Below are 27,480 nucleotides of genomic sequence, written 5' to 3'. Positions count from 1 at the left end.
TTCTTTCTTTCTTTCCTTTCTTTCCTTCCTTTCTTTGTTTCTTTCCTTTCTTTCTTTCCTTCTTTCTTTCTTTCTTTCTTTCCTTTCTTTCTTTCCTTTCTTTCTTTCCTTCTTTCTTTCTTTTTCTTTCTTTCTTTCTTTCTTTCTTTTCTTTCTTTCTTTCTTTCCTCTTTCATCTCTCTCTCTCTTCCCCTTTCTCTCTCCCTTTCTCTCTTTCTTTCTTTCTTTTAGATAGGGTCTCATTCTCATTACCCAGGCTGGAGTACTGTGGCATGATCATTGCTCACGGCGGCCTCAATGACTTCCCAGGCTCAGGTGATCCTCCCACCTCATCCTCCCCAGGAGCTGGGACTACAGATGCAAGCCACCACGCCTGGCTACTTTTTTCTGTTTTTAGTAGAGATGGGGTTTTGCCATGTTGCCCAAGTGATCGGCCTCCCAGAGTGCTGGGATGACAGGTGTAGGCCACTGTGCCCAGCTGTTATGATGCTTTTCTAGAGGAATAAAGCAAAGAGACTTCCTCAACAATACTAAGACTTATTACGGACAATATTAAAACTTATTATAAAATGTATTGTTAGTTGCAGAAGCAATGAAGACAGTATGACATCAGTACTGAGATAGAGTTACAGGCCAATGGATCATAGGAGAGAGTTCTCCTCTCCAACAGACTCACGCATGTGGAGACTTAATAAACGATGAACATGACACAGTTCAGCCGGGAGAGGATGGGCTATTCAATCAATGGTGCAGGGATATTTCATTATCCACGTGATAAAAATCAGAACTCAACTCACATCATACACAAAATAAGTCAAGTGGATTTAAAGACCTAAATATGAGAAGTAAAACTATAGGCCGGGTGTGGTGGCTCATGCCTGTAATCCCAGCACTTTGAGAGGCCAAGGTGGGCAGATCACTTGAAATCAGGAGTTCGAGACCAGCCTGACCAACGTGGTGAAACCCTGTCTCTACTAAAAATACAAACATTAGCCAGGTGTGATGGCAAGTGCCTGTAGTCCCAGCTATTCGGGACGCTGAGGCAGGAGAATTGCTGAAACCTGGGAGGCGGAGGTTGCAGTGAGCTGAGATGGTGCCATTGCACTCTAGCTAGCCTGGGCGACAGAGCAAGACTCCGTCTCAAAAACAAAAAACAAAACAAAACAAAACAAAAACCCTATAAAATGAATATAATACAGAAAAAATTGTATAAGCTCAGGGTAGAAGTGGACTTCTTAAACAAGACAAAAGAAACACAAACCATAAAGAAAATGATCAACATATTTGACACATTAAAACCCACATTGGTTCATTAAAAGATACCATTTTAAAAAGTGTAAAGAACTACACACTGGGAGGAGATATTTTCAATGCACATAACTGAAAAATGATTCATATTCAGACTGCAGAGAACTCCTCCACCTTGATAAGAAAAAGACAAACAACATAACAGAAAAATGGGCAAAGGGCTTGAATAGTAATTTCATAGAAGAGGAAAAGTAAATGGCCCATAAACATGTGAAAAGATGCTCAACCTCATTAGTAATCATGGAAATGCAAATAAAAAGCACCACACCATACCATTTTATACCAACCAGATTGACAAAAATATTAAAGTCTGACAATACCAAATGTTGCTGAACTTGCAGGGCAACCACATAACCCTGCTATTGAGAGTGTAAATTGGAAGAGCCAATTTCAAAAACAAGTCAGTATTATCTAATAAGATTGAAGATACATGTACAGTACAATTCAGTAATTCTTCTGCTAGCATACACACTAGAAAGATCTCGCACACGTGCACTGGGAAGCTTTTATAAGAATGTTCATAGCAATAATGTTTTAATAGGAAAAAGTTGAAAACAGCTCAAATTCCATTAGCAGTAAAATGGATAAATATTTGTGGTCTTAGCAACTCAGGAGGCTGAGGCAGGAGGATTGCTTGAGCCCAGGAGTTCAAGGCTGCAGTGAATCGTGATGGGGTCACTGCACTCCAAGCCTGGGTGACAGAATGAGATCCCATCTGGAAAATAAATAAATATTGTGTACTATTTGCCTACAATGGGATATCACACAGCAGTGAAAAGGAATAAATGAATCCTGGCTGAATTTCAGGAACATGATGTTGCAGCAAAAATGCAAATAGCAGAAGAATTCACACAGCATAGTTCTATTTATTCACAGTCCGAAAACATGGCAAAACTAAACAAGACATTGTTTAAAGATACAACCATAAGGTGAAACCCTGTCTCTACTAAAAATACAAAAATTAGCTGGGCATGGTGGCGTGTGCCTGTAGTCCCAGCTACCTGGGAGGCTGAGGCAGGAGGATGGCTTGAACTTGGGAGGCAGAGCTGAGATCACGCCACTGCACTCCAGCCTGGTGACAGAGCGAGATGCCGTCTCAAAAAACAAAAAACAAACAAATAAAAATCATACAACTGTAAGTGTCAAAACTATAGAGAGAAACAAGGGATGATAAACACAAAATTCAGGATAATGTTTCTATCTCTGTTGGGGAGGGGAGCAGGGCATGAGGTCGATGGAATCCCATGAAAGACTGTGGCATTGGAACCCAGAGCCTCTTTGTTAGCTGGGTCATGGCACATGACACTATCGGTTTATTATCTTTTTGACGCCTTCCAGATGGGTATAGATATAGATGGGGAACGTGTATTGTCTAACTGTGAACTGAATTAAAGCGTTAATCTAATGCAAAATGGTGCACATGGCCTCCAGACCCTAGATCCAAATGGCTTGGGTAGAAACCTGGCACCGTGTCTTCTTGAGTAGCTCTCTTAATCTCCCCGTGCCTCCGATTCTTCACAATGACTGGATCTGATGAGAGTGAATTACAGTGTAATTATAAGGGTTTTATGTATGACTAAATATTTTGTCAAGTGCTTCAAGTAGTATCTGGTACCAGGAAAGCACTATATATATGTTTGTTTAACAAAGGGTGGGGGCTTGTGAAGGGGTTTGGGGGAGTGGAGAGGAGCACTGAATTTTCGAGGTGTTCTCATAATCCGGGAGCAAAACTTTAAAGGCCTGGCCCTGCACTTCCAGCATGGGGACAGCTTTTGTGACCCCCTTTCAGAGACTCGAGGGAAACAAGGTATTCTATGGCAGATAACTTGGGAAGCTCTTGGGGCAGTCTGTTGATGAAGGGAGGGACAAATGTCACTCCAATTCACAGTCCATGACATGCCTGTCCTTAGTTCCTTGTCATGGGGGGAGCTGCTTCCAGGGGTGAATTTGGGGGTCTCAATCACATCGTGAGTCCGGCTCCCTGAAACCAAGCTCCCTGAAACCAGGCTGCTCCCTGAAACCAGCCCAGCTCCCTTTCACCTGGGTGTTGGTTTGCCCTTGAGCACGCCTGGCCTTTTCCTCCGCTTCCTGTATCCAAGGGAGAGGAGCCTTATGTTGCCTGGGGTGACCTGGTTCTGGGGTTAAATTCTGAAATGACCTGGCTCCCAGAGAAGCTGTGCTGGCCCGCCTCAAGCCTGAGGGACTGGGGAGGTACCATGTTGCCCACGGGAAGCACCGCACAAGGAACCAGCAGGATACTAAGCTTTGGAATTATACTCTCTACTTACAGGACGTTTCCTACATCATGTGACACTCTGTGTTCATGTGCTGGTGTTCTCTCTTCGGAGTGTGGGAACTCCAAAGAGAAAAATATTGTTCCTCCTCTTCCCTGGATGGTGAAACGGCTTCTAGCTTTCATCACTCCTGCTGGTGACAACCACGGGTTCGTTCCAGAAGCCATTACTGAGCACTTGCTATGTTCTGAGTCAGCTAATATTTCAGCCTCATTCTTGCCCCTGAGTGGGGTGCATGCCACGCTGCCCCCTCATGAGTGAGCCTGGCCCAGTATGTGTTGCCAAGTGAGATCATCTGTCCTTTGGGGAGGCTGTCTGAAATCACATCTAACATGACCTGCTTCTTTTACATTTTTTAGCTTTCTGGCTCCCTCAAAACAAACAAACAAACAACAACAAAAACAGCCATTGTTTTGAGTCCAAGTGCTTCAAAAGGCTCTTGTTTAAGGACTGTGCTGTGGTAGACATGGCGGTTCCTTCTAGCCCACATGTGGCCTAGAACTCTGTCAGCTCTGTCAGGCACTAGTCCCCGGGGAGATGGCCCAGCTTCCATGGGGTGCGCTCCAGCTGCTGTGGAAAACACAGAGGGGTCATGAAGCTGATCTCGGTGGCATCTTTCCGCAGCAGCCCGGAAACCCCGTCTCTACTAAACCTCATGGCAAGGCCGGTTTGGTGCTGCGGGAAAGCTCTAAAGCCACATGGCGGCCTCTTCAGGGGACCTGGACCAGCGTGGGCCCAGCAGGAGGCCAAGCATCACGTGAAGAAGGCTGGAGGGACCCTTCTCAGGGAGGACTGCACCAGCGGCCCCCAGCGGTGACACCCACCCCTAGAGGAAACCATGGAGGGAGACAGCCCCCACCTTAATGGCACCACCCCCAGGCTCCAGGGAGGCTGCCAAGCCCCTGGCCCCGCAGCTCAGCTCCTCGGGGTCACCTGTTCCCTCTGCCAGCCACCAACTGCCATTCGAGGGTACGGTGTTCTCACTGATAAAGCCACTCTGGGCAGATGACACCTCATCCCATTGTTGGACGGGCGGACGTTGCAAAAGAAGGCGTCCTAGGCCAGGCCTGCAGGAGCTTGGCCTGGGATGGTCCAGCCTGGCTGGCGGGCAGTCCCGACCTTCTGGCAGCTGCGGGACCGCCTGAGCGACCCCCCGCCCCCGCCACCCCACGCCCTCCTAGCCGCTGTTTGTGGTGACTCACCTCTGGTTCTCAGGAACGTTGTTATTTTTGGCCCTGGTGTTATTGAGACTGTGCCCAGATTCCCTGCAAATCGGCCACTAAGCAGCATGAGGCCCTAGTGAAAGCACGCGGAGAACAGAGGGCCCAGGGTTCCCGGGCAGCGCGCTTTGGGAGGCTCCCCGGCCTTGGAGAGCTCCAGCCTCCCGGGGGGGGTGGGCGGAGGGGCCGGCCGGAAGGACTCCTGCGCCCCACACCCGCAGCGCCAACGGGGCGTGCGCCCTGGCTCAGCTCTCCCCGGCTGCTCCCAACCCCGGGGCACCCAGGGCCGAAGCTTCCTCTACAGAGCCTCCCCCTCCTTAGGAAACAAAACAAAACAAAACAAAACAAAAACCCAGGAAAGGCAAATTGTGTAGATGCCACTAAAAAGAAATTCCCGCTTAATATTGCTTCCCCTGCACCCAGCAACTTTTAGACAAGCAGAAGCGGAGATGCCCTGCCCGCGACTAAACCAGACTCCCTTTCATTTACTACCATCTCAGCCTGTGTGTGGCCTGATGTCCAACTCTGGGCTCTGAACTCAGCTCTCCCCGGCTGCTCCCGACCCCGGGGCAACCAGGGGTCCGCGCCGGCCGAGGCCTGGGGAGCGGGGCCGCCTGGGGTTGGGGGAGGAGGTGTTCTTGTAATCTGCGGTCCCCAGGCGAGCGCCACCCCTCCGCCCGCCCGTGCCAGGAGCGCCCGGCCCGATAGCGCGCGCCTCTGGGGCCGATAAGGCCCTCGGGGGCCCGGCCCGCACGTCACAGGCCCCACAGAGGCTGCGGTGAGTCCGCCAGCCCCAGCTGCTCCTCCTCAAGCCCCGAAGGCCCTTCGGCGGGCCCCTGCAGAGAGACCGGCATGCCCTGGTCTGTGGGCTTCCGCAAAGTGAGTACTGGGCGGCTGCTCGGGTGGACTGGGGGATGTCAAGAGGGGGCCACCCAGGCCGCGCCAGTGGGCAGCACGCGAGCAAGGGCAGCTTTGCACACCCCACCCGCCTCGCCTCCCCGCGGGCTCCCTGCCTTAGCATAGCGGCACATCGACCTTGTCGCTGAAGGCAGCAGGTGGACTCTGCCCTACTCGCTGAAGCCAGTTCATATCTTTTACATCCAGAGATTTGCTGTCAAATTGAGTTCCAGCTACCTGGGTCTCTGAATTATGTCCTGTCAGCAATAGCGCTGGGGAGGGATGAGTTTTGGATTATAGTCCAAATCTATTGAGATCTTAGAAGCTTTCCTTTGAGTCTGCAAAACTGCGTTTTGTAGGTGTGTTATTACAGGCTGCCGGGTGGGCCACCCGGCTAGGGGGCTGTCACTGTCATTTGGAAGGGGACTTTGGCTTGTTTTCTCAAAAACCCACGGAGGCCGGTGGTCTCATGGCCACACCTGCTCGGTTCTTTGGATTTATGTTGTTAACTCATGGAGGGAAAGATGTCTACGAAGGAAGGGAAAGAGCGGCAGCGTGGCCTGGGGAGATAGGCTCTCATGGATATTTTTCAAGTGATAATGGCGCTAATTAGCAAGGCCACTCCAGCCTTCTCGTTCTCCCTGTGTAGATAGAACCCGTCCTATCTCTGCCTGGCAGCACGGCCAGCCTGTGCCATGTGTCAGTGTCCTTTGTTGGGTACGGTTCTTAGTTTGGTGATGGATTCAGAGTTGGACATCAGGCCACACACAGGCTGAGATGGTAGTAAATGAAAAAGAGTCTGGTTTAGTCGCGGGCAGGGTGTTTCGTCTTCTGCTTGTCTAAAAGTCGCTGGGTGCAGGGGAAGCAATATTAAGCGGGAATTTCTTTTTAGTGGTATCTACACAATTTGCCTTTCCTGGTTGATTTTTTTTTTCCTAAGGAGGAGGAGGCTCTGTAGAGGAAGCTTGGGCTTCCCACTTTAGTTCCACCAGCGGCAAGCACTTCAGGTTAAGTTGGTAGAGTCTTTTTCCTCTTGTGGCGCCACTCTAGGGCAGAGGTTCAGGGTGAGTCTTGGAGACCTGATCATAGCCGACTTTGGAAGGAGGCGGGTGACTGCAGGTGTCCCGTGCAATATGTGAACTGTCTTCAGACTCAAACGCAAGTGTTTTGCAGGAATAAGGAATGGCCGATGGAAAAAATGGGTAAAATTAGCCTCCTTTCACAAATCAAGTTACAGCCGCAAGCCACTTTTCTCTGTGTCTCAGTTTTCTTGTCTGGGAAATGGGTCTGCTATGAGACTGAAGTGAGTTACTCGGTTATGAAAACATTAGCAAAGCGGACAGAGGCTTGAAGACGGTTATTGTAACCAGGATCCATAGACTCAACTCACCCTTGACTTTATGGGTCAATTATAATTAGTTTCTTCTCTGTTATTGGTATATAATAATTTACATCTTTGTGGGATACATGTGAGTGTTTGTTTCAGGCATAGAATGTGTACTGACCAAGACAGGGTATTTGGGGTGTCCATGGACTTGGATATTTATCATTTTTACGTGTTGGTATCATTTCTAGTCCTCTCTTCTGGTAACTTTGAAATGTACACAGTATTGTTGCTATTATAGTATAGTCACCCTAATGACTGTGCCTGGCCTATAATAGTTTTTAAACCCAGGTTGCCACCTCTCACCCCAAAGTGGTTCTGCCAGTGTCTCTGCAAAACCAGCTGACTTATTTTGAGATTAATCAAACTGAAATATATTTAGAAAAGCAGGGTTTCAGTTGTTGTTGTTGCCAAAACGAACAGAGAAAATAGAGTGTTTTCTAAAGGTAAAGTGACTAAAAACCTTTGTCCTCAAGGTCTGTTTAACAACTTTTACGGCCAGGCATGGTGGCTCACGCCGGTAATCCCAGCACTTTGGGAGGCAGAGGCAGGTGGATCATGAGGTCAGGAGTTCGAGGCCAGCCTGGCCAATATGGTGAAACCCCGCCTCTATTAAAAATAAAAAATATTAGCCAGGCGTGGTGGCGTGTGCCTGTAGTCCCAGCTACTCAGGAGGCTGAGGCAGGAGAATCGCTTGAACCTGGGAGGTGGAGGTTGCAGTAAGCCGAGATGGCGCCACTGCACTCCAGCCTGGGTGACAGAGCGAGACTCTGCCTCAAAAACAAACAAACAAACAAACAAAAACCTTTAACAAGCATTTATGAAGCACCTATTGTGTATTAGGTCCTGTTGGAGCACTGGGAATATAGCAGTGAATAAAACTGACAAAAACTCTGTCCTTGCAGAGCTTATTTCCCAGCAGGGGAAGGAAACAGGCTAAAAACAAAATAAAGGAGTAAACTGCATTCTGTTGAAAGGTGAAAAGTCAGTCCTGTTATTGAGGGAGAGGGAAGCGGGCAAGGGAAATAGGATGTGTGGGGAGTTCTGCAATTGAAATAGGGTACTCTGAGACAGCCTCATTGAGGTGCCATTGGATAAAGAGGTGAAGGAAACAGCCAGGCCAAACTCCAGAGGAAACAGCACATGCAAAGGTCCTGAGGCAGGCGTATGTCATGGGAATAACCGGGAGGCCAGTGTGGCCGGAGCAGAGTTAGGCAGGAGGAGCAGGAGGAGGTGAGGTCGGAGAGATTGGGAAAGGGGCACAGGTGCAGAAAATGCAGGGCTTTGTACATTGATGTGGGGATTTTACTTCTGCCTTAAGCGAGATGAGAAGCATTAGATAGTATTCGTATGAGGCAAATGGCACCATCTGACTTCTACGTATACCTGTGACTTCCTAATGCCTTTGAAACCAGGGATTCACATTTTGTAGGGATGGGCTACCAAATTAAACCACCTGATATAGTGTGGCAAATGGTGTTATCATGCAATTGTAGTGCAACTGCTCTCAACTTGCTTCCCTCTGGGGTACATAGGGCTGGTTGTTGATGTAGTTATGCATGACATATTTCATGGCTATACCTGGGTATTAATAATCCCCCTCTCTCTTACACGTTCCTATTTAATGAGAAAATGGTGCCATAGATGCTCCTTACTTAATAATTTACCACTGGTTATATTTAAAAGGAGATGGGAGCCACTGTAAAATCACAATTCACATGTAGTATATGAATTTGTAATCACAGCTGCAGAAGATCCTTCGTGGTCTTCTTGGGACCTTGGCATGGATAAAGCGGAACAAGGTTCTGGAGCATGAGCTGTCAAGAAAGCTCGGGTGTAAGTGTGCAAGAGCAGAGCTGTGATAGAGGGGAACCTTGAATGTGTTCTAAGTTTTAAAAAGCAGCAGTGGTCTTCTTACAGGTGGTCTCGCTCCCTCTAATCTATTCTTCACACACAACCAAAGTGCTGTTTTAGAAGGGCAAATCTTACCACTTCACTTTCTTGCTTTAAATCTTCAGCGGCTTCACAGTGTTCTTAGGACAGTGTAGACTCCTTCCTGAGATGCCTCCTGTCCTGATCCTGCACTGTTTTATTTATTTATTTTTATTGTTTGTTTGTTTGAGACAGGGTCTCACTGTATTGTCCAGGCTGGAGTGGCACAAGCATAGCTCACTGCAGCCTCCAACTCCTGGGCTCAAGTGAGCCTCCTTCCTCAGCCTCCAGATTAGCTGGGACTACAGGTGTGTGCACCTCCACGTTCAGCTAATTTTTGTATTTTTTGTAGAGACAGGGGTCTCACTGTGTTGCCCAGGCTAGTCTTGAACTCCCGGCCTCCAGTGAGCTTCCCTCCTTGGCCTCTCAAAGCACAGGGTTTACAGGCATAAGCCACTGCACCTGGCCCTGGACTACTTCTTATTCAGAACTCCCACAATAATTGCTCCAGGACACTGTCAGTTCCTTCAACAGGCTGCACTTGGAAATTTTTATATAATATTCAGAAACTCTACATGGGTGGGACTCAGGCTTGCCTTGTTCACTGCTGTGTCCTTGGCACTTAGCACAGTGCCTGCCACATGGTAGATGCTCATTAAATGTTGGTTGCATTCATGAATGAACAGTAAATTATTTGCAGAACACCTCGTGGTTGATGACTGCTTAGCAGTTTGCTCACAAACCTGCGATTGAAAATTATTGCTCTAGGGTTTGCGTGCATGACTTTTTAGATACTCTGCTCTTGGGATTTTTTAAAATTCACAAAATAGTTTCTCCTTCCTCTGAACTCTCATTGCACTTTATCAGAACCTCCCTCAGGGCCCTCCTCATTTTCCACACCTCCCTGCTTATTTATATATATGTCATCTCTCCTCCACGCTGTGAGCGGGCGGGAGGCGGGCAATAGCTCCATCTGACTCATCTTTGAGTCACTTCCTCTTATTTTCCCTGGCTTCGACCAAGGTCTTGAACCTGGGGCTGAAAAATAGATTTGTTAAGTGAATTAATTGGAAACCCATGAATGAGTCTGAGCTCCTGCTTCTCCTTCGCTTGCCCAGATCGTGAGCTTTGGCTGTTAGGAAAATGTTGGGCCAATTGATGTTGAGAAGATTTGGAAAATAAATTTGCAAGCTGGCCCCGTGCCGGAGTAGGTGGTCACAGCCTGACGCCCCTGCCGGCCGAGGTTTCTCGGCACAGCCCAGCCTGGACTGCAGCCCTCTCAGGGCAAGTGTGGCGTTTGTCATCATTCTCCGACAGGCAGTGACAACCAATTAGAAATCTAGTGAGAAGTGGCATTGTTTTCCCCGCTGCCTCCCGCTCACCCTCGACCGTCACCCTCCCCTCGGCTGCTGCTCTCTGAGTAGAGGCTGATTTATCTCCTGAATTTACTGTGGGGGCTCAGGAAGAAAAGCGCATTACAGGAGGAAGGCTGACTGCTGCTAATGGGCCTGGCTGAGCAGCTGCTGAAACCTATTAGCATGTAGGGGAAGGTGGCACAGGAATGAGACAGGGTGTGTTGCCTGTGCAGAAAACTTGTTTATAGACAGATTAGGAAAAACAAAGCAAGCAAACAACCTTCTGCCCCCCAGCCCTTCTTTCCTATAGGAACACCTGGAAGGGTTTTCCTTCCTGAGAAAGCTCTGGGCCCCCCATGGTGTCTGGAAGGCAGCGGGGAGCCTCTGTGGCCCTCCCCCAGGGTGATATTGGTCAGAACACTGTTCTGCCCTTTCCAGAAGTGGGAAATGAAGCAATATTTTGGAAGAAAGGGCACCTGGTTTCAGTTTCCTTCAGAAAGTTAGTGCCTCCCCACTTTGGGAGTCCGAGGCGGGCGGATCACGAGGTCAAGAGATCAAGACCATCCTGGTCAATGTGGTGAAACCCCGTCCCTGCCTAAAAATACAAAAATCAGCTGGGCATGGTGGCGCATGCCTGTAGTCCCAGCTACTCAGGAGGCTGAGGCAGGAGAATCACTTGAACCTGGGAGGCAGAGGTTGCAGTGAGCAGAGCTGCACTCTAGCCTGGAGACAGAGCAAGTCTCTGTTCAAAAAGAAAGAAAGAAAGAAAGTTAGTGCCTCCCAATGGATCACCTGAGGTCAGGAGCTTGACACCAGCCTGGCCAACATGGCAAAACCCCATCTCTAAAAATACAAAAATTAGCCAGGCATGGTGGTAGGTGCCTGTAATCCCAGCTACTCGGGAGGCTGAGGCAGGAGAATCACTTGAACCCAGGAGGCGGAGGTTGCAGTGAGCCAAGAGTGAGATGCCGTCTTAAAAAAAAAAAAAAAATTGTTAGTACTGAGAAAAGCTGAAAAGAGGCTGGCACAGGCCTAGCCCTTCTCCACACCTAGGGGCGCAGCCATTGATCGAGGGTGATGATGATTTGCAAACAGTGGAGCGGATTCCAGCTACTCAGAAAACCTATTAGTGGCTTGTGCAGCCACCTGGTGCCCTCTGTCGTGCTGTCAGCCCACTCTGGCAACCTCTCCTCTGGGTGGGGGAGCTGGGCTGGGCCAGGGTGTGTACCTGTAGTTTGCTTTTTCTCCAAAGGGAGTCAATGGCTAGAGGCCCCTCATCTCCCATCTGTCTAACCTCTAACATGTCTAAGTCCCACTTGGGGCTGGCTAATGTTCTGTATACACGGCATGATTTGAAGGTGCCAGAATGTCTTCGTAGTCCTTGAATACCTCCCCCAACCCCCATTAGCCAGGAAGTCTAAAGTTCCACCATCAGAGATTATTCCTTAAGTTCTTAAAGGGGTTTTATATCTCAAAGTCTTCTATTAATTGCATGCATTTAAAGCTGTATAATAGGATCTTGAGTTGTACAGATGCAGGGAACTAGTTCTTAGTGGGATTAGTTGAGGATTAGGCAAACGCCAGGAGTGAGATTCAGGGCAGGTCATGAATTGGTGGGGGGTGGGGTGGGAGGTGCAGAGGTGTTAGTGCAGTGGTTAGGAGGGAAGGGGAAGCTCGCTCCCTGAGCTCCCTGACTTGCGATAGTGACTGGGCTCAAGATTCCTTCCCAGGCCGGGCATGGTGACTGATGCCTGTAATCCCAGCACTTTGGGAGGCTGAGCCGAGCGGATCACCTGAGGGCAGGAGTTCGAGACCAGCATGGCCAACATGGTGAAACCACGTCTCTACTAAAAATACAAAAATTAGCTGGGTGTGGTGGTTGGTGCCTGTAATCTCAGCTACTTGGAAGGCTGAGGCGGGAGAATCGCTTGAACCCAGGAGGCAGAGGTTGCAGTGAGCCAAGATCACACCATTGCACTCCAGCCTGGGCGACAAGAGTGAAACTCGGTCTCAGGAAAAAAAAAAAAAAAAAAAAATCCTTCCCAAGTGGTCAGATACCCTAGGACAGTCTGGCCTATCACAGCATGGAGAGTGCAGTTTGGTGAGTGATGTGGGACTTACAGTGGACCTGGAGGCAGGTGACAGGAACTGCCCAGATTCTGAACACCCTCTTCACGAATGTGTCATCCAGGTGGCGACAGGGTCAGCCTAGGAGTTGGCTGGACTGTGTGGCCTGAGGTCCCCAGGGTTTTATCCCTTGCCTCTCTACCAGCTTTTCAAACCTTGTGTGTGGAATTATATAGTTTTACCATACAAGAAGCACAGCAATTTCTTTGTATATTTCATCTTAATGTGGTATTGAAACTATCCTGGGATGTAGGTGACATTGTCCTCACTTTCTAGATGAGGAAACAGGGTTGAATAGTTAATTGATTGGCCTACGTTTCCCAGCGAGGTTCCCAGCTCACGTCTGTCTCCTAACCCTCTAAGATAGACACTCTTCACCATACTGGTCGTGCTGAAACTGTTATTTAGATGCCTGTCTCCCCACTAGTCTTCAGTCCCAATGTCCAGACTGCCTGGTGCCGGTGAATTCATCCACGCAGGGCCTTGAGGCTGGCAGTGCGACCGCAGGGGCCCAGCAGCACAGCACATGGTCCAGCTTGTGGGCACTGCAGCCAGAGCGCCTTACCTCCAACCTGTGCTCTGCTGCTTTCTGGACTCTATCCTTCATCAGATATGTCCCCTCCCCACATCTCCAGTCCGCACCTGGAAACCGAAGACCATCGTGGTTGCCCTGGGGTTGCTGTGAGCAATACAGGAAATCAGAGCCAGCCTTTTGGGAAAAGTCGGTGATTATAAACTTTTTTGAAATCACAGGTTCTTCTTTGGATCAATAACTCTTAACCTTCTAAGAACTCTGGAAATTTAAAGAAGATCTTCCTACCTTTAACGCACCTTTGACTCAGGCCAACAGAATGTATGGGATAGGAAACAGTAAATCACAGAGTCTCTTGTTCTCAGGAAGTGGGAAATGCTGCATTCGAACAATACCATGGAGGCTGAAACAGGGAAGAGTGAACGCTCTGGCCAGGAAAGCAAGAGAGTGTGCCGGGGAAGCTTTGCAGAGGAAGAGAACTTTGAATGGGCCTTGAGGAATCTGTAGAATTTCACAAAACAGAGAAAGCCTCATGAAAACTGTGGCTTGTGTGTTTGGGAAAGGTGTGGGATCCAGTGTTGAGGGACAGGTGGGGTGGACAGAGTAGGAGATGAGGATGAAGAGATAGCGAGGAGCTGGTTTGAGGAGGCTTCTGAACGTCAGCCTGAGACTTTGGTCTTTAGTCCACAGAGGTTGGGGAAGCCCACAAAGGTTTCTGAGTAGGAAAGTGTTAGGGCTTCAGAAAGCCCCCCTCTGGCAGAGCTGATGAAGAGGGGTCACTGGAGTGAAAATATTGCCCCTCTACCTGTAAGGCTTGATGAGGTCCTAAATCGAGGGGATTGGAAGATCATGAACATTCTTGAGTAGCTACTTTGTACCCGCCACAGTGCTACGTGATTAAATATCGCAGCATATTTAATGCTTACAGTGGCCACATAAAAATTACCCATGTTACAGATGAGGAAACTGAGATTGCAGCTAGGAAGAGTGATGAAATAAAGTTGTTTGTTGGGGATATTGACTGGCTGGTCGTGTAGGTGCCCCTGTGGTCTGAGATGCAGTTCTGGTAACTTGATTTTGAGACACGACCAGAGGATAGCAGGTTTGGAAACTGACTTAATGTACCTCACAGGTGTCTGGTGTTCGCGTCAGCCCTCTGACTTTACTATGAGAAATCTGACTCCTCCGGTCCTCTGCCATTCTTCTGTGTTCTTGTTCACGTGTGTTCTCTGGTCAGTGAATTCTGTCCTAACAAGAAAACCTAAAAAGCAAGTCAGTCACAACTAATGTCCTGGTAAGGGCGCAATCAGAGAAACAGGAGGCGACATCGTCTTGAATCTGTCATCGAGACTGTGCTATGGCCTGATGAATCATGCATGCGCCATAGCCAAGAGCACCGTGTTTGTTACAAATTGCTGATTAAACAGCATTGGAATAGAAAATGAGTCTCACTGCCTGGTGTCAACACCAATCGGACTGATAGCAGCTGCCTGGGATGCTGTGTTGAGAGATTCTGAAGCCACTTTTAGGCTTATGGGCAAGAGTGCTGTGATAACTTAGCAACCTCTACCAGGAGTACTGGGGGGCAGGGCGGTGTATTAGTGGGAGTGTTATGGTAGCCATTTCTAGGTCACTGGTGTTTTTCCTTCTTTCTCCTCCTCCTCCTCCCCCTCCTCTTCTCCTTCCTTCCTTCCTGCCTGCCTGCCTGCCTGCCTTCTTTCTTCTTCTTCCTTTTGAGACAGGGTCTTACTGTGTCACCCAGGCTGGAGTGCTGTGGTCATGGCCCACTGTAGCCTCCACCTCCTGGGCTCAAGTTATCCTCCTACCTCAGCCTCCCAAGTAGCTGGGACTACAGGTACAGGCCAGCACGCCTGGCTATTTTTTTCTTCTTTCTGTCTCCTTCTTTAGTTTAGCCTTAATCAGATGAGCCATGTTTTGACTGCTATTTACTTAAGAGAAGTCCTGTTTTTCAAGGATGTTTGAAGCTAGCTGGGGCTATGCCTCTGTGTTGATTGCACTGGTTTACCTCTCAGAAGGTCACATGATACCACAAGGTTTCCAGTTCCTTATCTCTCCCAGCTACCCTTGTCAGGTTGGGCTGGGGGTTGGGGGGTGGGTTGCCATTAAATATAGGTCAGGGAGCCAGTAAGTGGCAGGGTCTGACCTAGGACTGTGTGAATTCTAAGCCCAGCTCTTTCTACTACACTGAAGCCATAGGTAGGGGAGGCTTTTCATTACCAAATGGATGTGGATGTGAATGAATTGCCATTTAACATCACCAGCCAGAATGGACTTTTCCCACATTTTTTATATAATCACCCACAAACCATGACTGCTCGTCTCCACTGGCCTCCAGCCCCTCCACCACTGTTTCCCTGCCCCTGTCCAAGCCCAGCCCACCCCTCTGGGCCAGGCCAGGGCCTGCCCTCCAGTCCAGCTTCCCAGCTCCTCACCCTCTGGGCCCCTTAAGGTCATGGCCCCCATCAGGCATCCCTCTGTGCTTTGGGACGTCTCTGGCACTAAATAAATACATGTGGAGTGGAAAAATGAATGACCACTGGATACCCACTCTGACTCGAGTGCGGGGGAAACCATGAAAACATGTCAACCTTGTTGTGTTGAGTGATTCGTTAAAGGGAACTTGTTCCACCACCACGTTTGTTCTTTTCTCTTTAGGGGATCTGCCATAGAAACAGCCTTTCATTAGAACCACTGTGTTTCTCAGATTTGGTTGAAAAGCATCTGCAGGTGGAGTGATGAACTGGCAAATCGGGAGGCTTGAATTTCCAGGCTCCATCTAGACAGTTTTCCTGCGGAGTTTTGAAAATTCACTTGTTTTCAGTGTCCTCACGCCTGCATCTGAGAAACGGAGACACTAATGTGTGGCACTGACTACCACAAAGGGGCCTGGTGGTGAGTGCTGGGCCAGGATTAGCAAATTGCTCCGAATGTCTCAGGCACAAAGTGGTACTTAAATAGCCACTCCAGGATTAGGATAACTGTTCTGAGCCCTTCTCTCGACTCCATTAGTTTGCAACGTGGCCACTGGGGCTTGTCCCTAGCCTTTGAATAAATGGGATGGCTTCGGAGCCAGCAGTGGCTGGGGCAGCCTGAAGGTGTTGTTGAAAGATCTTTGCTTTGCTTGTTTGCATCTAATTTTGTTTATTTCTTTACCAATAAAGATGCTTTCTCCTCAGGGGCATTGTGACTGTGACCTGGGCGGAGCCTGTCTATAGGGTCCCCAAGGTTCTCTCAGGGCTCAGGGGCAGCATCCAGGGCTGCCTGTAGACGCCCCTCCAGCCCTGCCTCCTACAGGGAGCCCCCCTCTGAGATGTTCCTAATTCCTGGCCCCTGGCAAGACGCGAGCTCCTCCTCTTCTTTCAGAGTCTGTGGTGGCTGCTCTGAAAAGCACTTAAGAGCCTGGAAGGGGAGATGGGCTGTGCCTCGACCACAAACCCCGCCAAAAGGAACCTGCTACAAGAGGTACAATGCTTTGGAAACTCGGGAGGAGGAGAGAAAACTGCAACGGAGGGAATCAAGGGACGATCCGCAGGGAGGTGCCTTTAAGTTGGCTGTAAGGGACATTCCAGAGTGCAGGGAGAAGGGACGCGGGAGGGTTCCCAGGCGGAGAGTACGGCTGATGACAACGCTGCCCGGCAGTGTGGAAAGCGTGAGGTCAGCTCGGACCCTCCGCTACCAAGTGGACCCAGAAGGGCCGGGCAAGGCTCCGCCAGGGTGTTTAAAGGGTCTGGAAAGCACCAAGGAGCAATGGACGGCTCTGAGCGGGAGGACCCTTGCAGTGCGTGATCTGGAAAGGAAGGAAGCCTGGAGACCACAAGATCAATTCAGCAGCTCCTGCGGGAAGGCCCAGGCCGGAAGTGATGGAGACCCTCAGGGATGCGCAGCGAGCAGGGGCAGCAGTGATTGGGACTGGAATGACCACACCCAGAAGAGGGGAAGGTCGGATCCCAGCCAGGCCTCATCGAAGAACCATGCAGGCAGGAGCGCATTTCATCCCCATAGTTATCCTGTGAGGTCACTGCAGGCTACAGATAAGGACACTGAGGCACAGAGAGATTGATTTACTCACCTCTCCATAGCTAGACAGCTGCGGACTAGGGCAGGAAGCCAGGCAAGCTGGCCCCAGACTCAGAGTCCTTAATCACAAACTCATTCTGCTTCATGTGTTTTTATTATCTAACTAATTGCTTTTAGAGACAGGGTCTTGCTCTGTCACCCAGGCTGGAGTGGATTGGTGTGATCATAGCTCACTGTAACCTTGAACTCCCGGGCTCAAGTCATCCTCCTGCCTCGGCCTTCCGAGTAGGCAGGGCCATAGTCATGCACCACACCCCTGGCTAATTTTTTAAAAATTTTTTGTAGAGAAGAGGTCTTGCTGTGTTGCCCAGGCTGGTCTTGAACTCCTGGACTCAAGTGATCCTCCTGCCTCAGCCTGCCAAAGTGCTGGGATTATAGGAGTGAGCCATCATGCCCAGTCTCATTCTACTTTCATTTGAGGGGCAGAAACAGGAGACTCAAAAGAAGAAGCCAGGGCTCGAGGGCTGGCAAAGCCCAGCGTCGCTCCTCCAGGTCCTGTGCAGCATTTCAGATGGAACCCTTGGAAGCCCACTGACCATATGTGTGACCCCGGGGAAGGCCCATCTTTTGGAAACTTTGTATCACCTGCTTTGCCCATTCCTTCAAGAAACCCTGATTTGTTGAAGGAACATAGTTTGTTCCACTATGTACAGGGCTTTCTTCTGAACTCAGAAAACCAAAAACAAAACCACCTTAAAAACTGTGTAGGCAACAAGACTCAGAGCCCAGAAGCATTGCAGGATGTTTGTTTAATTTGCAAAACCTTCACCATGAGGTTTCTTTGAGTAATTAGCTCCCAAGTGCATATGAAAAATATTATAGATAAAAACGTTTGTGGAAGGCAAAAAAAAGCTTTAACTGAATAGATTTAGATATACTTGCATGATAAAAAGTGTCCAAAATGTTTCTAGTTTTCTCCTTGCCTTTCACATTTGTCAGTGAATTTAATGACAAACATCAATTACCTGAAAAATGTCCTTGCGGTAGGTGGTAGCATTGAATTGTATTACAGATCTCATTGAAGGGGTGAATACTTAACATACTAACGTTCACATGTACAAAACCAGAAAATTAGGGAATTGATTAATTGTATCCCAAAAGGATGCTTCGCTTTAAGAAGGAATTCACTAAATACTGAGAGCTATTGCATTAAAGTTCTTTGTTTTGATGGTGTTAGTTCCTGGGGACCAGGAGGCTAGGAGTGGAGAATGGGTTAGAGAGAGTGGGGGTGAGAGAGTGGGGTAGAGAAATATAGTGAAGTGTTCAAAGCTCGGTCAGAGTGAAAATAACCATCCTTTCCCTAAGTGTGTTATGTGGGGGAAATAAAGAGTTTTAGAGTCAAACGCGATTATGGAATCTTGGCTTAAACACTGTTAATCAGTTTCTCCAAGAATGCTCACAGCTTTTTTTATTTTGAGATAGGGTCTTGCGATGCCACCAAGGCTGCCTAGGCTGGAGTGCAGTGATGCAATCATAGCCCACTGCAGCCTCGACCTCCTGGGCTCAAGTGATTCTCCTGTAGCTGGGACTATAGGTGCATGCCACCATGCACAGCTCATTAAAAACAATTTTTTTAGAGATGGAGTCTTGCTATGTTGCCCAGGCTGGTGGCAAACTCCAGGCCTCAAGTGATCCTCCCACTTCGGCCTCCCAAAGTGCTGGAATTACAGGTGTGAGCCACCATACCTGGCCCTGCTCAGGGCTTTAATATACTTCCTTGGTTTGTGACTCTGTAAGGACAAGGTTTGCATTGTCCACATTTACTTGCCCAGAGCACCCTTTGGATTGGTGTGGGTGACATTGCATAGGGCTGGTGTTCCTGGGAACACATTTTGGGAAATGCAATGTCAGTCTCCATTAAGAGGATGGCGTTCAGATTTTCCTTTATTGGAGAGACCTTGATCATTGGATGGACGTAGGCAGGGGTTCAATGAGGAAAAGGGTCTTTCTGCATGCCTGGGAGAAACTTTGGAGGAACAGAGGAAAAGAGAATACTGAAAAGGCTGAAAAAAAGTCCCGAATTGTCACCAGGTTGTTACCAGCAAGAGTAGAGATTCACTCCTTGGTGCTCCAGGGAAGGACCCAGGAAAGGGTGGGGTAGAAGTCACAGGAAAGCAGATTTCAACTTGAGATGAGAAAGAACTTTCCAAAAATTAGAATTCTCCAAAGAGGGAAGTATTTGATCAGAGACTTGTGGATAATTTGGGAGGAGGGACAGTTGCATGGACCGGGAGTAGGACTTGGGAGACCTTCGAAACGATCTCCTTCAATGACTGGATTACCAGTTAGACAGCTCTCAGAGGAAATAGGACTTGGTTCACAGAAACCCCATGCACTGCATTCAATTAATTAGGTGCACTGTTACTTTGCTAAGAATTGACTTATCCGAATGTCATCTAATTTCTTCCTCCTCCTGGGCCTGTAGAGCTTTGATAGTTTGCTTGGCTGGTTTAACAGCTCTCTGTGGAAATGAGAAAATCATTCAATCAGATGAAATGGATTTGGGTTGAGCAAAGGAGCTTTTTTCAGTGTGGATATTTTAGAAACGCCTATACCATTTAGATTACAGTAGTTAGAAATCTTGGAACTTTCTGATCAGCCAGCATCTAATGATCAAGTTAATGAAATACTTGAAATTTGATAAGCTGAACAGGATGGAATTTTTTCATCTAATTTTGGATCCAGATTTACACCTTGCTTACTTAGTTTTGCACAGGTGATTAGAGAGGCTCTAACTCCAAATGCATAAGATGAAGTAAACATTAATGTATACACTGTGATATATTTTGGTTCAAATAAAATGCTTAGAATTCAATTCACCAAGAATCTGAGACCCCCCTGAGACAGTTCTCAACAGGTGGCCCTGTCCTTCCTGGGTGTCAGGAATTACCTGGGGGCACAGAGGGCGCTACAATGTTTAGGGAAAGACCTGCTGGATGCAGGGCTCACTTAGTCCCTACGCTGCTCCCTCTGGGAAATAAGATCTTATTTTGGGGAGGAAACTGGGGAGTGGAACGGTTCAGTGGCTTGCTGCTTAGTGGCAAATAGGTAAAAGGAGACACAGAGGGTGACATTAAGGGACCTGCAGGAGAGCAGCTTTACTCTCGCTGTTTGAAATACCCACCCAAGAAATGCCAAGCAAAGCCTTTCCCGACACGGTGGGCTCCTCTGCAGCAAGCCCCTGCGTTTTCTTCTTGGTCATGCATTTTGGCCTTGTGAGTTTGCATGTTTGGTTTGAAAGCTCTCTATGGAAACATTCAGTTATTTTTCCATCTGGTGGCCCCATGGCAGGGGGTGTGGCAGCAGGAACCCTTGCTAAAGGGCCCCCAGCCCAGGTGAGATGGAACTGGTGTCAGGCACATAAGAAATGTTTCCTCTAGATGGAGGGCTCTGCACATTGTCACGAACCCCCACTTTGTGCCTAGCCTTTAAAAATCCCAGTTATTTAAATCCCTGGGTTTACTTGCTCCATTCCCAGTTTGGCCAGGGGTGTTTCTTGGCGCTCTGTCCCTGACTGTGACGTAGACCCTTAGCTGTGAGGCAGCAGGGGAGCCGCCAGCAGCGGGGACCCCCAGCCCTCACTCAGGGTGCTCTCCACCCTCTCATAGCCCCGGCCCCTGGGATGGACCCTGAAGCTGACCTGTGCCCCCAGCCCTCTTGGCCTTGGAGACCCTCTGCCTCCCTCCTGGCCCTGGGTCACCACCCTGGGTCCGGGAGTCTGTGCTCCCCTGGCTCTGTTGGTTGCTGGTCTCTGTGCCCTCAGCTTTGTCCCTTCCCATGAAGGGCAGGGAGGAGCCATCTGTGCAGACTCCAGTGGGGTGACTGTGGAATGGGCCGGCCCAGGCCACAGGGGATGTGGTCTCTGGTGCCACCTCTGCCGTGCCTTCTGCTCTTGCTGGGATGGAGACTGAGGCATGCTTATTCCTCTGCAGAAGACAGCAGCAGTGTGTGTAGATGGCTGCAGAAGGGAGGGCAGGGTGGTGAAAATACAGTGAGAGGGCCTGAGAAGGTGGTCCCTGGGTGTGGTACCCGCGCAGCAGGCACCATGCACAGCTGTGCTGGGACGAGAACAGATTCTCATGAATTCTGCCTAAAAGGTGTCTCTCGGAATTGCCTGGCATGGTGGCCCTTCAAGTTGGGGAATGGCTGCTCAGCAGGGAGTCCTGGCTGTTGGGCTTGTGTGTGGTCCAGAGCCTGTCACATTTTAGAGAAACTGCAGAGGGCCGGGAGACTGAGGTGGCTGGAGAGGCTTTGGGGTGCATGGGCCACAGATGGACCCCACTCCACATCACCAGCAAGACCTCCTATTGGCTCTCAGCTCTTCTCTCCAGCCTTCTGAATGGAGTTCCCAATGAAAGCAGAAAGTGGTGACTGTTTTCCAGAGAGGGAGACTTTCCACAAATGTAGAAGAACGAGGCAGAGACGTTTCTCTTCAGCACTTCTGGTTAAGGATTTTACAAGTTTTCTAGTGAGACGAGATTAGAAATTAAATGCCAGAACCACTCTTGATTTCTTTTTGTAGTATATTCTCTCCCCACCCCCAGCTGCATCCTCCTCGTCATCCTCTCCCCCAACCCTGTCCCCAGCCCCAGAAACTAACCCCCGGGACCCACTCTTGGTTTCCTTGTCTGAAGTTGCCTTGATATGTGCGCGCACACACACGCACACATCCATGCATGCATGCACAGACACACACACACGAGAACATATATACACAAATACAAACTCATACATGTACACACTCGTGCACATGCATACACACGCACGCATGCACACACAGGCACACGTGCATGCACAGGCATGCACACACATGTGTACACATGTTCCCTCCGGGTGGCCCATGGAACACACGTTCTCTTGGCGGCCAGCGCTGCCGAGGCCTCAGACTCCATAAACACCCTGACCCTCAGTGTCCGAGACACATCGGCCCACTTAGGAGGGAAAAATCTACTGAGGGAGAAGTGTCCCCTCCTCTCTGCACCCGCTGAGTGGGCAGAGGAGGACGTCTCACCCCCCAGAGAAGAGGAGAATAAGCTGAAGGCTCTCTGTGAGTCACTCAGGTTAACTCAACAAACTCCTATGGGCGTTTGAAAAATGTTAATGCTATTCATGAATTCAACTGGAGTCTAAGAGGAAATAATGGAAAGTTATTGGTCAAAAATCAAGAAGAGGCTGGGTGCAGTGTCTCGTGCCAGTAATCCTAGCTCTTTGGGTGGCCGAGGTGGTCGGATTGCTTGAACCCAGACTGGGCAACATAGCAAGACCCCATCTCTAAAAAAAATTCTAAAAGAAGTGAACCCAGGCCAACTGTCTGGTCTGATTGGCCAGTTGCATCCCAGGCCAGTTCCTAGGGAGGCCCTGGGAGGACTATGTCAGCTGTCACTGACTTCAGCATCCTTCCATTGGCCTCAGCACAGGGTAGGCACTTGGCAAATGCAAAATACCAATTAGAGTTAGTGGCCTGAACAAGGGGCTACTGTGCTCTGTAGCAAAAGCTGTCGATGGAGAACCAAGAACTTCCCTAGGCTCTGTCTCATGGCTTTCCCAGCCAGATCCCATGTCTCTCTTAACCATTACTTCCTCAGAGTTTCTGAGCTTCCTGTTGTTGCACAGGCGTCTTTGAGGCACAAAAGCAGAATGCTTGCGGTGGCCGACTTGGCTCCGGTTGCTGAGTTCAAATCCTAACTCCGCCACTTCTCTGCTGTGTGGCCTTGGGCAAGTTTTTTAACCTCTCTGCGCCCTGTTTTCCACTTGTAAAATAAGGATAAGTAGAACACCTGCCTTATAAAGTTGCTGTGAGGGTTAAGTGGGTGAACACTTGTAAAATGCTTAGAGCAGTGCCCAGCACCTCCTAAATGCTATTGATTCCTGTCTTTTCTTTTTTTCTTTTGGTTCCTCCACCAGTGCCTCTAACTGCTTGTCCCATGGGCATCAAACTAGAGGCTGAGCACAGTGGCTCATGCCTGTAATCCCAGCAGTTTGGGAGCCCAAGGCAAGAGGATCACTTGAGGCCAGGAGTTTGAGACCATCCTGGGCAACATAGTGAGATCCTCATTTCAATAAAAAAAGAGATGAAAAACATTAGCTAGGTGTGGTGGTGCTCACCTGTAGTCCCAGCTGCTTGGGAGGCTGAGGTGGAAGGCCCTCTTGAGCCCAGGAGTTCGAGGCTTCAGTGAGCTATGATTGTGCCACTGGACTCCAGCCTGGGCAACAGAGTGAGAGAAAGAAAAAAATAGTTGTCTAACATCTGTAGGTGTAGAGAAGGGCATTCCAGACCAAGCAAGGGGCATATCTCAGGGATAGGAGAGGGATGGGTTGGGGCACTATAGTGGTCTCCCACTGCATGGAGCTTACCTGTCACAACCTGGGCATGTTCAGGTGCTGCTGCCTTATCCCTGCCTGCATCCAGCTCCCCAAGTGTCACCTCCTCATAAAGGCCTCCAGGACTGAACACCATTGGGTACTGCACCCCACAGCCCTCTCCATCCCCGCTCCACGTTTGATTTTCTTCTTAGCACTCACCACTTCCTGTGGGATAAATAGATCTTACTGCTCATCTATCTCTCTCTCCTCCCTCCCATACGAATGTCAGCTCTATGAGCGCAGGATTCCTGCCTGTGTGTTCAGTGTTGGATCCTAAACAAGGCCTGACCCTTCCACAGGCACACACATAATTTTTAAATGACTGAATAAATCTAAAAATCATCACTTTATTTTCCTCTTTTTATAAAATCTTTGTGAGGGATGGAAACTCCCTCCAACCTCACAATGGGAGACATTTAATGCTGTAAAGGCTATACGATCGTTAGCAACAAATCATTCCTTTACATAACATTCACACAGCTTCCTACAGTAGGCGTATTTATGTTGTCATCTAACATATATGTTTTAATTTTCAAGCATTTGGTTCTGGATCCACACATTCTCTCCAGGAGGTCAGGAAGCCTGTGTTCTCTGATTATCTTTTATAATCAAGAAGATTCTGGAACACAGCGGCCTTCAAAAAAGCATTGGTGATATTGAAATGGATCCCCATGACTTCCTAAAACCTGGCAGTCTTTGAAGATTCTGTTCAATTCTCACTGCTCCATCAAAGATGCCCCCAGTGCTGTAGCCCTCTCTGATCTCAGCCACTTCCTTGAACTCCTGGTGGTTCTTGTTGCAACCTCTCGTTTGGTATTTAATTGTACACTGTCTTGGGGCATCTCTTGAGCTATTATCTTCCTGAGTATTTAACCCTTTTATTGTCCTATTTTTCATACAGCTCTATCTTTCACCTCTATTAGTTTGCAGTCTTCCCAAGAGTACGAAACAAACAGCATTTACTTTTTTTGTGTCTACCACTGGGTGCTCAGATTGTACAATGCAATTCAACAGTTCACATTTGAGTGAAATAATAAATGAATGAGGAAAAAGCCTATCTATCTAGTCCACTGAATTTTTGCATTGAGACTTTATCTCTGTGACCCTCACCCAAAAAGCACTTGAGGCAGTAGAGGCAGGTGTGGATATTGGCAATGATTGTCCTTAGGAAATGTTGATTGGCATCTTGGTATCCTATTTCAGAAATCTTGGAAATGTCTCTCTCTGAAGACTAAAGCTCAGTCATTCCAGAAATGATGCGTTGGCTGTTTTTGTTTGATACTTGATTCACTGTGCATTTTTCACTCTTTCTCTAATGCTTGACATCCCTTTATTCAGGAGTTCAAGGTCACGAGTGCTGAGACAGGTCACTTTGTAAAGGAGATTATGAAAGTGGACTTCAGCACTGATGTTAGAGTAGAAATGAGGTCTTCACTTCACGAATTCATGGAACTGCAGAGCTGGAAAGAAAGTTGCCGACACAACCATAACATTGTTTGTTTGTTTGTTTGTTTGTTTTTATTGTTGTTTTGCTTTGTTTTTTTGAGACGGAGTCTTGCTGTGTTGCCCAGGGCCCAGGCTGGAGTGCAGTGCCGTGATCTCAGCTCACTGCAGCCTCTGCCTCCCGGGTTCCAGTGATTTTCCTGCCTCAGCCTCCTGGGTAGGTGGGATTATAGGTGCATGCCACCACGCCCGGCTAATTTTTGTATTTTTAGTAGAGATGGGGTTTCACCATGTTGGCCAGGCTGGTCTCGAACTCCTGACCTCAGGTGATCCACCTGCCTCAGCCTCCCAAAGTGCTGGGATCATAGGTGTGAGCCACTGCACCCAGCTGTATTTCTTTAAAAAGACATGAAGCCAAGGCTTTAAGAGGGGGCCCCCTAGACACCCTTCAATATTGTGCAGATAAGAAATATCCAGATTAGAGACATACCTTAGGATTCCCCTGGGATGGGCAGGGTTTTCTGCAGATAAGCAACATAGAAAGAAATGCAGCTGAGGTTGACAGTTTAGAGCTTATTTCCTCACCTTTTAAATTTAAATAGTTACAAAAAGGGTGATATGAATACTGTATGAAAAGATACCTGAAAGAGCAGCCAGCCAGAATTCATAAGAGGATTAAATAGAAAGATAATAGTCCCTCTTCAATTATTAAAATAATACGATGAGCCCCGTGTGAAGTATTATGTGTGACACCTGCTCTTGTTTCCTTGGTAGTAAAGAGAAAACAGGACTAGGAAGTCGAGGGCTGATGCCAAGGTGCTTTTGAGTGGTAGCTGCTAAGCACCCCGTTGAAAGGAGCTTAAGTGCATCTTGGAGGAAGGAGCCTGTCTTCCTGTTGTTAAGTTGTACAAATGGAAAAATTCAGGAGGCATAGGTAGGCCAGTTGGTAGTTTAATTGGGTTTAATTGCAATATTTTGGCTCTGGGAAGAGAGAGGAAACCTCTGCAGTCAGCATTTAGCCAGTGGAAGCCACCCCTTATCAGCAGGGTCCCAATGAAGGCGAAGAAGTGGATTTTACAGCAGAGGGTCCCCCGGGCTTGGTCTACCTCATTATCCTTTCTTGGAGTCTAGGATCGGTGTGGGCCAGCCGGGAAGACCTAGCATCAGCTCGCTGGAGCTTCTTTCTCTTGGTTCAGAAGTGTGCAATGGAGGTTACATGATGATGTTACTCTAATTCTAGAGAACTCGACTGGAGTGGACTGGGATTATTGATTCACAGCCACCCCATTTCTCCATGGCTCTTGGAAAGGACAGATCCTCGCTCATTAAACCCTGGAGGGCCTAGTTCATGGAAACAGATACCTCACATTTCTGCATTGAATGTGATGGTGATTGGTGCCTGGCATTTTTTCTGAATAGAGAGAATGGCCACATTATTAAAGATGCCCTGGTTGCGCCTACATTTCCAAGACTGAGCAACTCTTACTGGAGAATATTGAATTTCAGTTTTCCCCTCTACCCTAAAAATACCTTAGGTTGCAGAATGGTGCAAAGCCCAGGGCCAGCCCCTTTACTGTGTTTCATGCACCGCCCCAGGCATCATGTTACTCCTGGGGGACTTTGGACAAATGACATAACGTTTTTGTGCCTTAGCTGCTTCTGTCAAATGGGAATAATAATAGTTGCTAACTCGTAGGGTGGTTTTGAGGGTTAAATGTGTTAACACATCTAACATGCTTTGAACAATACCTGGCTCACACATTGTAGCTATTATTATTGTTATTATTAGAAATAAGGTCTCACTCTGTTGCCCAGGCTAGAGTGTCATGGCAGGATCGTAGCTCACTGCAGCCTTGAACTTCCGGCCTCAAACGATTCTCCCACCTCAGCCTCCCGGGTAGCTGGGACTACAGGTGCGCACCACCATGTATGGCTAATTTAAATTTTTTGTGTGTATGGAGAAACAGAGATCTTGCTATGTTACCCAGGCTGGTCTCAAATTCCTGGCCTCAAGTGATATTCTTGCCTCAACCTCCCAAAGTGCTGGGATTACAGGCATAAGCCACCATGCCCTGCTGACTGTAGCTTTATTGTTATTATCTTCAAATTGGTTCCCCCTTCCTGCTCTCACTTCTGTATCTCATTGTCTCTGCGGTGAATCATCATGGGCTAGAGGGTGTGGACGAGGCCTTCCAGGCCTAGTTCCCAATGGATGGTTCAAGGCTACCTTCTCCATGCAGGGGAAGCCTTGCTCCAGAGGCTGGACAAACTCCAGGGGCACAGACCCCAAATTCCAGGGTCACAAGCCCCTCTGGAATCTTGGGCAGGTCTCTCTGGCTGGCAATGGGCCACCCATCCTGGCTCTGTCCCTTGGGGCAAATTGTTCAAATAAAGGAGAAGTCTCAGGGGACCCCCTGGTCGGCCCCGCCTGCTCCACATGGCAGCTCATATCAGGCAAAGTTGCATTTCTAAGGAAGGGTGGGAACCTTTCTTCATTGCTGAGGAAGATGGTGCCATGCAGGGCTGT

The 27,480-nt window shown here is 48.5% G+C and overlaps 1 protein-coding gene and 1 long non-coding RNA gene across 10 annotated transcripts in view; one reads left to right on the top strand and one right to left on the bottom strand.

The window, feature by feature from the left end:
• The window catches only part of ANK1 (ankyrin 1), a 243,289-nt gene that overhangs the window by 93,383 nt on the left and 122,426 nt on the right, over nt 1–27,480 (top strand). The window lies entirely within an intron of this gene.
• On the bottom strand, nt 2,157–4,911 carry LOC134740001 (uncharacterized). Its single transcript, XR_010127179.1, has 3 exons — nt 4,805–4,911; nt 3,597–4,172; nt 2,157–2,838 (listed from the first exon to the last, which is right to left on the bottom strand). It is a non-coding gene; the product is annotated as an uncharacterized LOC134740001 (long non-coding RNA).

This window comes from Pongo pygmaeus, chromosome 7, assembly GCF_028885625.2.
Source record: "Pongo pygmaeus isolate AG05252 chromosome 7, NHGRI_mPonPyg2-v2.0_pri, whole genome shotgun sequence".
Lineage (NCBI taxonomy): Eukaryota > Metazoa > Chordata > Mammalia > Primates > Hominidae > Pongo > Pongo pygmaeus.
This window is presented reverse-complemented; position numbering and strand designations above follow the sequence as displayed.